Below are 13498 nucleotides of genomic sequence, written 5' to 3' on the forward strand. Positions count from 1 at the left end.
AACAGACATTCTCCCCGTGGACAACCTCAGGTGCCGGGACCCTCTGCTCCGCCTTGGAAAACCCACCTTCTGCAATGTATGCCCAACGCAATCAGGCCGAGCAGATTGACCCCCTCGGCCCGGCCCCAGTGTGTGATGGGGCTCTGTGCGTGAGGGCTTGCTCTTCCCCACCTACACCAGGCACGGCATCTAACACACACACACACACACACACACACCACGCAGAGACACCCAGACCACGCACGCACGCACGGGGACGCACCCTCCTCTCCCCCACCCCACACACGAGCAGCCGAAGGACAAGAGGGTATGGCTGGGGCCTGAGCGGGAACAAGCGAAGCCTTGGTTTGCGGCCCCTCGGCCAACTGCATCAGGATTTTTGTCTGGGCTCGGAGGCCAGAGGATCTCTGCCATTTGCTAGCAGGGCCAGGGATGGCAGGAGGGTGGGTACGGGGCTCAGCCAGGGCCAGTTCTGCTGGCACGATCCTGTAGCACGTGGCCGCGTAGCACGGGGCCGGGTCTGAAGGAGGCCAAGCAGGGGCACAAGACCCAGCAGCGGCACAGGGAAGAGGCCCAGGGCACCCAGGAGCAGACGAGACCCGGGAGTCGTGCGTGCTTGGCGTGGCCGCGGGCCCCGTGACGCCCGAGGACTCGAGTGCTCAGCCCCGTGTAGTGGCCGCGAAGACCTGCCTGGGAGAAACGCCCCGGGAGGCCGGCAGGAACCCGGGATCGGAAGGGATGTGGAGGGGCCCCGGGTCGGAGGAGATGGCTTTGGCTGTGTTTGGTTTTGTTTCTTCTTCCCAAGATTCCGGGTGTGAAACGGGCCAGTGGTGAAGTCCTGGGCTGGAAAGCCTCACGATTCAGCCCCGCAGCCCCAGGCCCTGAGTGTGGAGGAGGGCGGAGCGGGTCGGCGAAGGGCGCGGCTGCCGTTTTCCTGATAGGCTGGAGGGGCAGTGGCGCTTTCCGGACGAAGAGGACCGGAAGGGTCCCCGAGACCTCCGCTGGGAGCCACGCACCCACCCAAGGATACGGCTCCAGGAGACGACGGAGGAGGGCGGCTGCTTGCCCTGGCCCGAGCTGTGCGTCCACCGCCTTGGCCACAGCAGTGGACATTCCCAGAAGAACAAGCGCCCGAGAGCACTGAGAAATTTTCCCCCGAGAAAACTTGACCCTCGTCCTGGCAGCAGGACACCTCTGGAAGAAAGCCACCCAGCGGCCACCTGGGCGAGACCGGCTGCCCGAGCAGGCGCGCGGGGCCTCTGGCCGCTGGCCCCGGGCTGCCAGCCCCCACCCGGACTCCCAGCCGTGCCAGGAGAGCAGCGTGGAGACGCACGCCGGGGCCCTCGGCAGGCTCTTGGGGCTCCCGGAGGCGGCGGCTAGCGTCTACGGCCATACCACCCTGAACGCGCCCGATCTCGTCTGATCTCGGAAGCTAAGCAGGGTCGGGCCTGGTTAGTACTTGGATGGGAGAACGCCTGGGAGTACCGGGTGCTGTAGGCTTTTGCTCCTCCCTCCCTCGCTGCTCCTTTTCTCTTCGGGGACTTCGCCACCACCCCCCCCACCACCACCACCATCAGCACCACCACCACCACCACCACCACAACGACCCACCGTGACCACGACCCCGACCCCGTCCGGACCACCCTCCAGACCCACGCACACCGAATCCTCACAGCTACGTCCCCGAATCCTCTCCCCTCCCCACACTCTCCTGGGGCGCGCGCCCGCGACCCGGGTCACCAGCGAGGTTGGTCCCAGGCCACGTTGGGGACCGCTCCCCAACTGCCCTCCAGGCGGGCGGGGAGGGACGTGCGGAAGCCATGAGAAAGTGGGTCCTGCACCCCAGCGGGCCCCACAGCGGGACGTGCCACACCTGGGCTCGCCACAAGGTGGTGCACTGGGTCCAGGGCAAGACGCCAGGGGACAGAGAAGCAGGGAGCCTCAGTCGGGTGCTGCTCCACGTCGCGCTCGGTCGCTCAACCCAAGACAGGGCAGCCAGCGTGCGACCTCTACGTGGGATCCCGCCTCCCACGGATAGCCTGCGGTCACAGGGACAGAGGGCGCAGGCCGCCAGAGCTCCGGATGCCAGCGGCAGCTCCCCGTCCCGCTCAAAGGGAGGGAGGGCCGCCGCTGGCGCCCAGTCGCCTGTGCCACCCTCCGGGTCTCAAAGCACTCCTCAGTCAGCTCAAGGACCGGGGCCACCTGGCCTTCGGGGTCACATGGGCTTGGGCACGACGGAAGGGACCGCTTGCCCCCGTGGAACAGACATTCTCCCCGTGGACAACCTCAGGTGCCGGGACCCTCTGCTCCGCCTTGGAAAACCCACCTTCTGCAATGTATGCCCAACGCAATCAGGCCGAGCAGATTGACCCCCTCGGCCCGGCCCCAGTGTGTGATGGGGCTCTGTGCGTGAGGGCTTGCTCTTCCCCACCTACACCAGGCACGGCATCTAACACACACACACACACACACACACACACACCACACAGAGACACCCAGACCACGCACGCACGCACGGGGACGCACCCTCCTCTCCCCCACCCCACACACGAGCAGCCGAAGGACAAGAGGGTATGGCTGGGGCCTGAGCGGGAACAAGCGAAGCCTTGGTTTGCGGCCCCTCGGCCATCTGCATCAGGATTTTTGTCTGGGCTCGGAGGCCAGAGGATCTCTGCCATTTGCTAGCAGGGCCAGGGATGGCAGGAGGGTGGGTACGGGGCTCAGCCAGGGAGAGTTCTGCTGGCACGATCCTGTAGCACGTGGCCGCGTAGCACGGGGCCGGGTCTGATGGAGGCCAAGCAGGGGCACAAGACCCAGCAGCGGCACAGGGAAGAGGCCCAGGGCACCCAGGAGCAGACGAGACCCGGGAGTCGTGCGTGCTTGGCGTGGCCGCGGGCCCCGTGACGCCCGAGGACTCGAGTGCTCAGCCCCGTGTAGTGGCCGCGAAGGCCTGCCTGGGAGAAACGCCCCGGGAGGCCGGCAGGAACCTGGGATCGGAAGGGATGTGGAGGGGCCCCGGGTCGGAGGAGATGGCTTTGGCTGTGTTTGGTTTTGTTTCTTCTTCCCAAGATCCCGGGTGTGAAAGGGGCCAGAGGTGAAGTCCTGGGCTGGAAAGCCTCACGATTCAGCCCCGCAGCCCCAGGCCCTGAGTGTGGAGGAGGGCGGAGCGGGTCGGCGAAGGGCACGGCTGCCGTTTTCCTGATGGGCTGGAGGGGCAGTGGCGCTTTCCGGACGAAGAGGACCGGAAGGGTCCCCGAGACCTCCGCTGGGAGCCACGCACCCACCCAAGGATACGGCTCCAGGAGGCGACGGAGGAGGGCGGCTGCTTGCCCTGGCCCGAGCTGTGCGTCCCCCGCCTTGGCCACAGCAGTGGACATTCCCAGAAGAACAAGCGCCCGAGAGCACTGAGAAATTTTCCCCCGAGAAAACTTGACCCTCGTCCTGGCAGCAGGACACCTCGGGAAGAAAGCCACCCAGCGGCCACCTGGGCGAGACCGGCTGCCCGAGCAGGCGCGCGGGGCCTCTGGCCGCTGGCCCCGGGCTGCCAGCCCCCACCCGGACTCCCAGCCGTGCCAGGAGAGCAGCGTGGAGACGCACGCCGGGGCCCTCGGCAGGCTCTTGGGGCTCCCGGAGCCGGCGGCTAGCGTCTACGGCCATACCACCCTGAACGCGCCCGATCTCGTCTGATCTCGGAAGCTAAGCAGGGTCGGGCCTGGTTAGTACTTGGATGGGAGACCGCCTGGGAATACCGGGTGCTGTAGGCTTTTGCTCCTCCCTCCCTCGCTGCTCCTTTTGTCTTCGGGGACTTCGCCACCACAACCCCCACCACCACCACCCCCAGCACCACCACCACCACCACCACCACAACGACCCACCGTGACCACGACCCCGACCCCGTCCGGGCCACCCGCCAGACCCACGCACACCGAATCCTCACAGCTACGTCCCCGAATCCTCTCCCCTCCCCACACTCTCCTGGGGCGCGCGCCCGCGACACGGGTCACCAGCGAGGTTGGTCCCAGGCCACGTTGGGGACCGCTCCCCAACTGCCCTCCAGGCGGGCGGGGAGGGACGTGCGGAAGCCATGAGAAAGTGGGTCCTGCACCCCAGCGGGCCCCACAGCGGGACGCGCCACACCTGGGCTCGCCACAAGGTGGTGCACTGGGTCCAGGGCAAGACGCCAGGGGACAGAGAAGCAGGGAGCCTCAGTCGGGTGCTGCTCCACGTCGCGCTCCGTCGCTCAACCCAAGACAGGGCAGCCAGCGCGCGACCTCTACGTGGGATCCCGCCTCCCACGGCAGAGCCTGCGGTCACAGGGACAGAGGGCGCAGGCCGCCAGAGCTCCGGATGCCAGCGGCAGCTCCCCGTCCCGCTCAAAGGGAGGGAGGGCCGCCGCTGGCGCCCAGTCGCCTGTGCCACCCTCCGGGTCTCAAAGCACTCCTCAGTCAGCTCAAGGACCGGGGCCACCTGGCCTTCGGGGTCACATGGGCTTGGGCACGACGGAAGGGACCGCTTGCCCCCGTGCAACAGACATTCTCCCCGTGGACAACCTCAGGTGCCGGGACCCTCTGCTCCGCCTTGGAAAACCCACCTTCTGCAATGTATGCCCAACGCAATCAGGCCGAGCAGATTGACCCCCTCGGCCCGGCCCCAGTGTGTGATGGGGCTCTGTGCGTGAGGGCTTGCTCTTCCCCACCTACACCAGGCACGGCATCTAACACACACACACACACACACACACACCACGCAGAGACACCCAGACCACGCACGCACGCACGGGGACGCACCCTCCTCTCCCCCACCCCACACACGAGCAGCCGAAGGACAAGAGGGTATGGCTGGGGCCTGAGCGGGAACAAGCGAAGCCTTGGTTTGCGGCCCCTCGGCCAACTGCATCAGGATTTTTGTCTGGGCTCGGAGGCCAGAGGATCTCTGCCATTTGCTAGCAGGGCCAGGGATGGCAGGAGGGTGGGTACGGGGCTCAGCCAGGGCCAGTTCTGCTGGCACGATCCTGTAGCACGTGGCCGCGTAGCACGGGGCCGGGTCTGAAGGAGGCCAAGCAGGGGCACAAGACCCAGCAGCGGCACAGGGAAGAGGCCCAGGGCACCCAGGAGCAGACGAGACCCGGGAGTCGTGCGTGCTTGGCGTGGCCGCGGGCCCCGTGACGCCCGAGGACTCGAGTGCTCAGCCCCGTGTAGTGGCCGCGAAGACCTGCCTGGGAGAAACGCCCCGGGAGGCCGGCAGGAACCCGGGATCGGAAGGGATGTGGAGGGGCCCCGGGTCGGAGGAGATGGCTTTGGCTGTGTTTGGTTTTGTTTCTTCTTCCCAAGATTCCGGGTGTGAAACGGGCCAGTGGTGAAGTCCTGGGCTGGAAAGCCTCACGATTCAGCCCCGCAGCCCCAGGCCCTGAGTGTGGAGGAGGGCGGAGCGGGTCGGCGAAGGGCGCGGCTGCCGTTTTCCTGATAGGCTGGAGGGGCAGTGGCGCTTTCCGGACGAAGAGGACCGGAAGGGTCCCCGAGACCTCCGCTGGGAGCCACGCACCCACCCAAGGATACGGCTCCAGGAGACGACGGAGGAGGGCGGCTGCTTGCCCTGGCCCGAGCTGTGCGTCCACCGCCTTGGCCACAGCAGTGGACATTCCCAGAAGAACAAGCGCCCGAGAGCACTGAGAAATTTTCCCCCGAGAAAACTTGACCCTCGTCCTGGCAGCAGGACACCTCGGGAAGAAAGCCACCCAGTGGCCACCTGGGCGAGACCGGCTGCCCGAGCAGGCGCGCGGGGCGTCTGGCCGCTGGCCCCGGGCTGCCAGCCCCCACCCGGACTCCCAGCCGTGCCAGGAGAGCAGCGTGGAGACGCACGCCGGGGCCCTCGGCAGGCTCTTGGGGCTCCCGGAGGCGGCGGCTAGCGTCTACGGCCATACCACCCTGAACGCGCCCGATCTCGTCTGATCTCGGAAGCTAAGCAGGGTCGGGCCTGGTTAGTACTTGGATGGGAGACCGCCTGGGAATACCGGGTGCTGTAGGCTCTTGCTCCTCCCTCCCTCGCTGCTCCTTTTGTCTTCGGGGACTTCGCCACCACCCCCCCCACCACCACCACCACCCCCAGCACCACCACCACCACCACCACCACAACGACCCACCGTGACCACGACCCCGACCCCGTCCGGGCCACCCGCCAGACCCACGCACACCGAATCCTCACAGCTACATCCCCGAATCCTCTCCCCTCCTCACACTCTCCTGTGGCGCGCGCCCGCGACACGGGTCACCAGCGAGGTTGGTCCCAGGCCACGTTGGGGACCGCTCCCCAACTGCCCTCCAGGCGGGCGGGGAGGGACGTGCGGAAGCCATGAGAAAGTGGGTCCTGCACCCCAGCGGGCCCCACAGCGGGACGCGCCACACCTGGGCTCGCCACAAGGTGGTGCACTGGGTCCAGGGCAAGACGCCAGGGGACAGAGAAGCAGGGAGCCTCAGTCGGGTGCTGCTCCACGTCGCCCTCCGTCGCTCAACCCAAGACAGGGCAGCCAGCGCGCGACCTCTACGTGGGATCCCGCCTCCCACGGCAGAGCCTGCGGTCACAGGGACAGAGGGCGCAGGCCGCCAGAGCTCCGGATACCAGCGGCAGCTCCCCGTCCCGCTCAAAGGGAGGGAGGGCCGCCGCTGGCGCCCAGTCGCCTGTGCCACCCTCCGGGTCTCAAAGCACTCCTCAGTCAGCTCAAGGACCGGGGCCACCTGGCCTTCGGGGTCACATGGGCTTGGGCACGACGGAAGGGACCGCTTGCCCCCGTGGAACAGACATTCTCCCCGTGGACAACCTCAGGTGCCGGGACCCTCTGCTCCGCCTTGGAAAACCCACCTTCTGCAATGTATGCCCAACGCAATCAGGCCGAGCAGATTGACCCCTCGGCCCGGCCCCAGTGTGTGATGGGGCTCTGTGAGTGAGGGCTTGCTCTTCCCCACCTACACCAGGCACGGCATCTAACACACACACACACACACACACACACACACACACACACACACACACCACGCAGAGACACCCAGACCACGCACGCACGCACGGGGACGCACCCTCCTCTCCCCCACCCCACACACGAGCAGCCGAAGGACAAGAGGGTATGGCTGGGGCCTGAGCGGGAACAAGCGAAGCCTTGGTTTGCGGCCCCTCGGCCAACTGCATCAGGATTTTTGTCTGGGCTCGGAGGCCAGAGGATCTCTGCCATTTGCTAGCAGGGCCAGGGATGGCAGGAGGGTTGGTACGGGGCTCAGCCAGGGCCAGTTCTGCTGGCACGATCCTGTAGCACGTGGCCGCGTAGCACGGGGCCGGGTCTGAAGGAGGCCAAGCAGGGGCACAAGACACAGCAGCGGCACAGGGAAGAGGCCCAGGGCACCCAGGAGCAGACGAGACCCGGGAGTCGTGCGTGCTTGGCGTGGCCGCGGGCCCCGTGACGCCCGAGGACTCGAGTGCTCAGCCCCGTGTAGTGGCCGCGAAGGCCTGCCTGGGAGAAACGCCCCGGGAGGCCGGCAGGAACCCGGGATCGGAAGGGATGTGGAGGGGCCCCGGGTCGGAGGAGATGGCTTTGGCTGTGTTTGGTTTTGTTTCTTCTTCCCAAGATCCCGGGTGTGAAAGGGGCCAGAGGTGAAGTCCTGGGCTGGAAAGCCTCACGATTCAGCCCCGCAGCCCCAGGCCCTGAGTGTGGAGGAGGGCGGAGCGGGTCGGCGAAGGGCGCGGCTGCCGTTTTCCTGATGGGCTGGAGGGGCAGTGGCGCTTTCCGGACGAAGAGGACCGGAAGGGTCCCCGAGACCTCCGCTGGGAGCCACGCACCCACCCAAGGATACGGCTCCAGGAGGCGACGGAGGAGGGCGGCTGCTTGCCCTGGCCCGAGCTGTGCGTCCCCCGCCTTGGCCACAGCAGTGGACATTCCCAGAAGAACAAGCGCCCGAGAGCACTGAGAAATTTTCCCCCGAGAAAACTTGACCCTCGTCCTGGCAGCAGGACACCTCGGGAAGAAAGCCACCCAGCGGCCACCTGGGCGAGACCGGCTGCCCGAGCAGGCACGCGGGGCCTCTGGCCGCTGGCCCCGGGCTGCCAGCCCCCACCCGGACTCCCAGCCGTGCCAGGAGAGCAGCGTGGAGACGCACGCCGGGGCCCTCGGCAGGCTCTTGGGGCTCCCGGAGGCGGCGGCTAGCGTCTACGGCCATACCACCCTGAACGCGCCCGATCTCGTCTGATCTCGGAAGCTAAGCAGGGTCGGGCCTGGTTAGTACTTGGATGGGAGACCGCCTGGGAATACCGGGTGCTGTAGGCTTTTGCTCCTCCCTCCCTCGCTGCTCCTTTTGTCTTCGGGGACTTCGCCACCACCCCCCCCACCACCACCACCACCCCCAGCACCACCACCACCACCACCACCACAACGACCCACCGTGACCACGACCCCGACCCCGTCCGGGCCACCCGCCAGACCCACGCACACCGAATCCTCACAGCTACGTCCCCGAATCCTCTCCCCTCCCCACACTCTCCTGGGGCGCGTGCCCGCGACACGGGTCACCAGCGAGGTTGGTCCCAGGCCACGTTGGGGACCGCTCCCCAACTGCCCTCCAGGCGGGCGGGGAGGGACGTGCGGAAGCCATGAGAAAGTGGGTCCTGCACCCCAGCGGGCCCCACAGCGGGACGCGCCACACCTGGGCTCGCCACAAGGTGGTGCACTGGGTCCAGGGCAAGACGCCAGGGGACAGAGAAGCAGGGAGCCTCAGTCGGGTGCTGCTCCACGTCGCGCTCCGTCGCTCAACCCAAGACAGGGCAGCCAGCGCGCGACCTCTACGTGGGATCCCGCCTCCCACGGCAGAGCCTGCGGTCACAGGGACAGAGGGCGCAGGCCGCCAGAGCTCCGGATGCCAGCGGCAGCTCCCCGTCCCGCTCAAAGGGAGGGAGGGCCGCCGCTGGCGCCCAGTCGCCTGTGCCACCCTCCGGGTCTCAAAGCACTCCTCAGTCAGCTCAAGGACCGGGGCCACCTGGCCTTCGGGGTCACATGGGCTTGGGCACGACGGAAGGGACCGCTTGCCCCCGTGGAACAGACATTCTCCCCGTGGACAACCTCAGGTGCCGGGACCCTCTGCTCCGCCTTGGAAAACCCACCTTCTGCAATGTATGCCCAACGCAATCAGGCCGAGCAGATTGACCCCCTCGGCCCGGCCCCAGTGTGTGATGGGGCTCTGTGCGTGAGGGCTTGCTCTTCCCCACCTACACCAGGCACGGCATCTAACACACACACACACACACACACACACCACGCAGAGACACCCAGACCACGCACGCACGCACGGGGACGCACCCTCCTCTCCCCCACCCCACACACGAGCAGCCGAAGGACAAGAGGGTATGGCTGGGGCCTGAGCGGGAACAAGCGAAGCCTTGGTTTGCGGCCCCTCGGCCAACTGCATCAGGATTTTTGTCTGGGCTCAGAGGCCAGAGGATCTCTGCCATTTGCTAGCAGGGCCAGGGATGGCAGGAGGGTGGGTACGGGGCTCAGCCAGGACCAGTTCTGCTGGCACGATCCTGTAGCACGTGGCCGCGTAGCACGGGGCCGGGTCTGAAGGAGGCCAAGCAGGGGCACAAGACCCAGCAGCGGCACAGGGAAGAGGCCCAGGGCACCCAGGAGCAGACAAGACCCGGGAGTCGTGCGTGCTTGGCGTGGCCGCGGGCCCCGTGACGCCCGAGGACTCGAGTGCTCAGCCCCGTGTAGTGGCCGCGAAGGCCTGCCTGGGAGAAACGCCCCGGGAGGCCGGCAGGAACCCGGGATCGGAAGGGATGTGGAGGGGCCCCGGGTCGGAGGAGATGGCTTTGGCTGTGTTTGGTTTTGTTTCTTCTTCCCAAGATCCCGGGTGTGAAAGGGGCCAGAGGTGAAGTCCTGGGCTGGAAAGCCTCACGATTCAGCCCCGCAGCCCCAGGCCCTGAGTGTGGAGGAGGGCGGAGCGGGTCGGCGAAGGGCGCGGCTGCCGTTTTCCTGATGGGCTGGAGGGGCAGTGGCGCTTTCCGGACGAAGAGGACCGGAAGGGTCCCCGAGACCTCCGCTGGGAGCCACGCACCCACCCAAGGATACGGCTCCAGGAGGCGACGGAGGAGGGCGGCTGCTTGCCCTGGCCCGAGCTGTGCGTCCCCCGCCTTGGCCACAGCAGTGGACATTCCCAGAAGAACAAGCGCCCGAGAGCACTGAGAAATTTTCCCCCGAGAAAACTTGACCCTCGTCCTGGCAGCAGGACACCTCGGGAAGAAAGCCACCCAGCGGCCACCTGGGCGAGACCGGCTGCCCGAGCAGGCGCGCGGGGCCTCTGGCCGCTGGCCCCGGGCTGCCAGCCCCCACCCGGACTCCCAGCCGTGCCAGGAGAGCAGCGTGGAGACGCACGCCGGGGCCCTCGGCAGGCTCTTGGGGCTCCCGGAGGCGGCGGCTAGCGTCTACGGCCATACCACCCTGAACGCGCCCGATCTCGTCTGATCTCGGAAGCTAAGCAGGGTCGGGCCTGGTTAGTACTTGGATGGGAGACCGCCTGGGAATACCGGGTGCTGTAGGCTTTTGCTCCTCCCTCCCTCGCTGCTCCTTTTGTCTTTGGGGACTTCGCCACCACCCCCCCCACCACCACCACCACCCCCAGCACCACCACCACCACCACCACAACGACCCACCGTGACCACGACCCCGACCCCGTCCGGGCCACCCGCCAGACCCACGCACACCGAATCCTCACAGCTACGTCCCCGAATCCTCTCCCCTCCCCACACTCTCCTGGGGCGCGCGCCCGCGACACGGGTCACCAGCGAGGTTGGTCCCAGGCCACGTTGGGGACCGCTCCCCAACTGCCCTCCAGGCGGGCGGGGAGGGACGTGCGGAAGCCATGAGAAAGTGGGTCCTGCACCCCAGCGGGCCCCACAGCGGGACGCGCCACACCTGGGCTCGCCACAAGGTGGTGCACTGGGTCCAGGGCAAGACGCCAGGGGACAGAGAAGCAGGGAGCCTCAGTCGGGTGCTGCTCCACGTCGCGCTCCGTCGCTCAACCCAAGACAGGGCAGCCAGCGCGCGACCTCTACGTGGGATCCCGCCTCCCACGGCAGAGCCTGCGGTCACAGGGACAGAGGGCGCAGGCCGCCAGAGCTCCGGATGCCAGCGGCAGCTCCCCGTCCCGCTCAAAGGGAGGGAGGGCCGCCGCTGGCGCCCAGTCGCCTGTGCCACCCTCCGGGTCTCAAAGCACTCCTCAGTCAACTCAAGGACCGGGGCCACCTGGCCTTCGGGGTCACATGGGCTTGGGCACGACGGAAGGGACCGCTTGCCCCCGTGGAACAGACATTCTCCCCGTGGACAACCTCAGGTGCCGGGACCCTCTGCTCCGCCTTGGAAAACCCACCTTCTGCAATGTATGCCCAACGCAATCAGGCCGAGCAGATTGACCCCCTCGGCCCGGCCCCAGTGTGTGATGGGGCTCTGTGCGTGAGGGCTTGCTCTTCCCCACCTACACCAGGCACGGCATCTAACACACACACACACACACACACACACACCACGCAGAGACACCCAGACCACGCACGCACGCACGGGGACGCACCCTCCTCTCCCCCACCCCACACACGAGCAGCCGAAGGACAAGAGGGTATGGCTGGGGCCTGAGCGGGAACAAGCGAAGCCTTGGTTTGCGGCCCCTCGGCCAACTGCATCAGGATTTTTGTCTGGGCTCGGAGGCCAGAGGATCTCTGCCATTTGCTAGCAGGGCCAGGGATGGCAGGAGGGTGGGTACGGGGCTCAGCCAGGGCCAGTTCTGCTGGCACGATCCTGTAGCACGTGGCCGCGTAGCACGGGGCCGGGTCTGAAGGAGGCCAAGCAGGGGCACAAGACCCAGCAGCGGCACAGGGAAGAGGCCCAGGGCACCCAGGAGCAGACGAGACCCGGGAGTCGTGCGTGCTTGGCGTGGCCGCGGGCCCCGTGACGCCCGAGGACTCGAGTGCTCAGCCCCGTGTAGTGGCCGCGAAGGCCTGCCTGGGAGAAACGCCCCGGGAGGCCGGCAGGAACCCGGGATCGGAAGGGATGTGGAGGGGCCCCGGGTCGGAGGAGATGGCTTTGGCTGTGTTTGGTTTTGTTTCTTCTTCCCAAGATCCCGGGTGTGAAAGGGGCCAGAGGTGAAGTCCTGGGCTGGAAAGCCTCACGATTCAGCCCCGCAGCCCCAGGCCCTGAGTGTGGAGGAGGGCGGAGCGGGTCGGCGAAGGGCGCGGCTGCCGTTTTCCTGATGGGCTGGAGGGGCAGTGGCGCTTTCCGGACGAAGAGGACCGGAAGGGTCCCCGAGACCTCCGCTGGGAGCCACGCACCCACCCAAGGATACGGCTCCAGGAGGCGACGGAGGAGGGCGGCTGCTTGCCCTGGCCCGAGCTGTGCGTCCCCCGCCTTGGCCACAGCAGTGGACATTCCCAGAAGAACAAGCGCCCGAGAGCACTGAGAAATTTTCCCCCGAGAAAACTTGACCCTCGTCCTGGCAGCAGGACACCTCGGGAAGAAAGCCACCCAGCGGCCACCTGGGCGAGACCGGCTGCCCGAGCAGGCGCGCGGGGCCTCTGGCCGCTGGCCCCGGGCTGCCAGCCCCCACCCGGACTCCCAGCCGTGCCAGGAGAGCAGCGTGGAGACGCACGCCGGGGCCCTCGGCAGGCTCTTGGGGCTCCCGGAGGCGGCGGCTAGCGTCTACGGCCATACCACCCTGAACGCGCCCGATCTCGTCTGATCTCGGAAGCTAAGCAGGGTCGGGCCTGGTTAGTACTTGGATGGGAGACCGCCTGGGAATACCGGGTGCTGTAGGCTTTTGCTCCTCCCTCCCTCGCTGCTCCTTTTGTATTCGGGGACTTCGCCACCACCCCCCCCACCACCACCACCACCCCCAGCACCACCACCACCACCACCACCACAACGACCCACCGTGACCACGACCCCGACCCCGTCCGGGCCACCCGCCAGACCCACGCACACTGAATCCTCACAGCTACGTCCCCGAATCCTCTCCCCTCCCCACACTCTCCTGGGGCGCGCGCCCGCGACACGGGTCACCAGCGAGGTTGGTCCCAGGCCACGTTGGGGACCGCTCCCCAACTGCCCTCCAGGCGGGCGGGGAGGGACGTGCGGAAGCCATGAGAAAGTGGGTCCTGCACCCCAGCGGGCCCCACAGCGGGACGCGCCACACCTGGGCTCGCCACAAGGTGGTGCACTGGGTCCAGGGCAAGACGCCAGGGGACAGAGAAGCAGGGAGCCTCAGTCGGGTGCTGCTCCACGTCGCGCTCCGTCGCTCAACCCAAGACAGGGCAGCCAGCGCGCGACCTCTACGTGGGATCCCGCCTCCCACGGCAGAGCCTGCGGTCACAGGGACAGAGGGCGCAGGCCGCCAGAGCTCCGGATGCCAGCGGCAGCTCCCCGTCCCGCTCAAAGGGAGGGAGGGCCGCCGCTGGCGCCCAGTCGCCTGTGCCACCCTCC

The 13498-nt window shown here is 67.5% G+C and overlaps 6 non-coding genes across 6 annotated transcripts; all 6 read left to right on the forward strand.

Moving 5' to 3' along the window:
- Positions 1-1381: 1381 nt before the first annotated feature.
- Positions 1382-1500, forward strand: LOC141412905 (5S ribosomal RNA). The gene has a single exon (XR_012437747.1). It is a non-coding gene; the product is annotated as a 5S ribosomal RNA (ribosomal RNA).
- A 2145-nt stretch (positions 1501-3645) lies between these two features.
- LOC141411979 (5S ribosomal RNA) lies at positions 3646-3764 on the forward strand. The gene has a single exon (XR_012436819.1). It is a non-coding gene; the product is annotated as a 5S ribosomal RNA (ribosomal RNA).
- A 2142-nt stretch (positions 3765-5906) lies between these two features.
- LOC141411980 (5S ribosomal RNA) lies at positions 5907-6025 on the forward strand. Its single transcript, XR_012436820.1, has one exon. It is a non-coding gene; the product is annotated as a 5S ribosomal RNA (ribosomal RNA).
- A 2164-nt stretch (positions 6026-8189) lies between these two features.
- On the forward strand, positions 8190-8308 carry LOC141411981 (5S ribosomal RNA). The gene has a single exon (XR_012436821.1). It is a non-coding gene; the product is annotated as a 5S ribosomal RNA (ribosomal RNA).
- Positions 8309-10453: 2145 nt separating this feature from the next.
- On the forward strand, positions 10454-10572 carry LOC141411982 (5S ribosomal RNA). Its single transcript, XR_012436822.1, has one exon. It is a non-coding gene; the product is annotated as a 5S ribosomal RNA (ribosomal RNA).
- A 2144-nt stretch (positions 10573-12716) lies between these two features.
- LOC141411983 (5S ribosomal RNA) lies at positions 12717-12835 on the forward strand. Its single transcript, XR_012436823.1, has one exon. It is a non-coding gene; the product is annotated as a 5S ribosomal RNA (ribosomal RNA).
- Positions 12836-13498: the final 663 nt, after the last annotated feature.

Source organism: Castor canadensis, chromosome 10, assembly GCF_047511655.1.
Source record: "Castor canadensis chromosome 10, mCasCan1.hap1v2, whole genome shotgun sequence".
Lineage (NCBI taxonomy): Eukaryota > Metazoa > Chordata > Mammalia > Rodentia > Castoridae > Castor > Castor canadensis.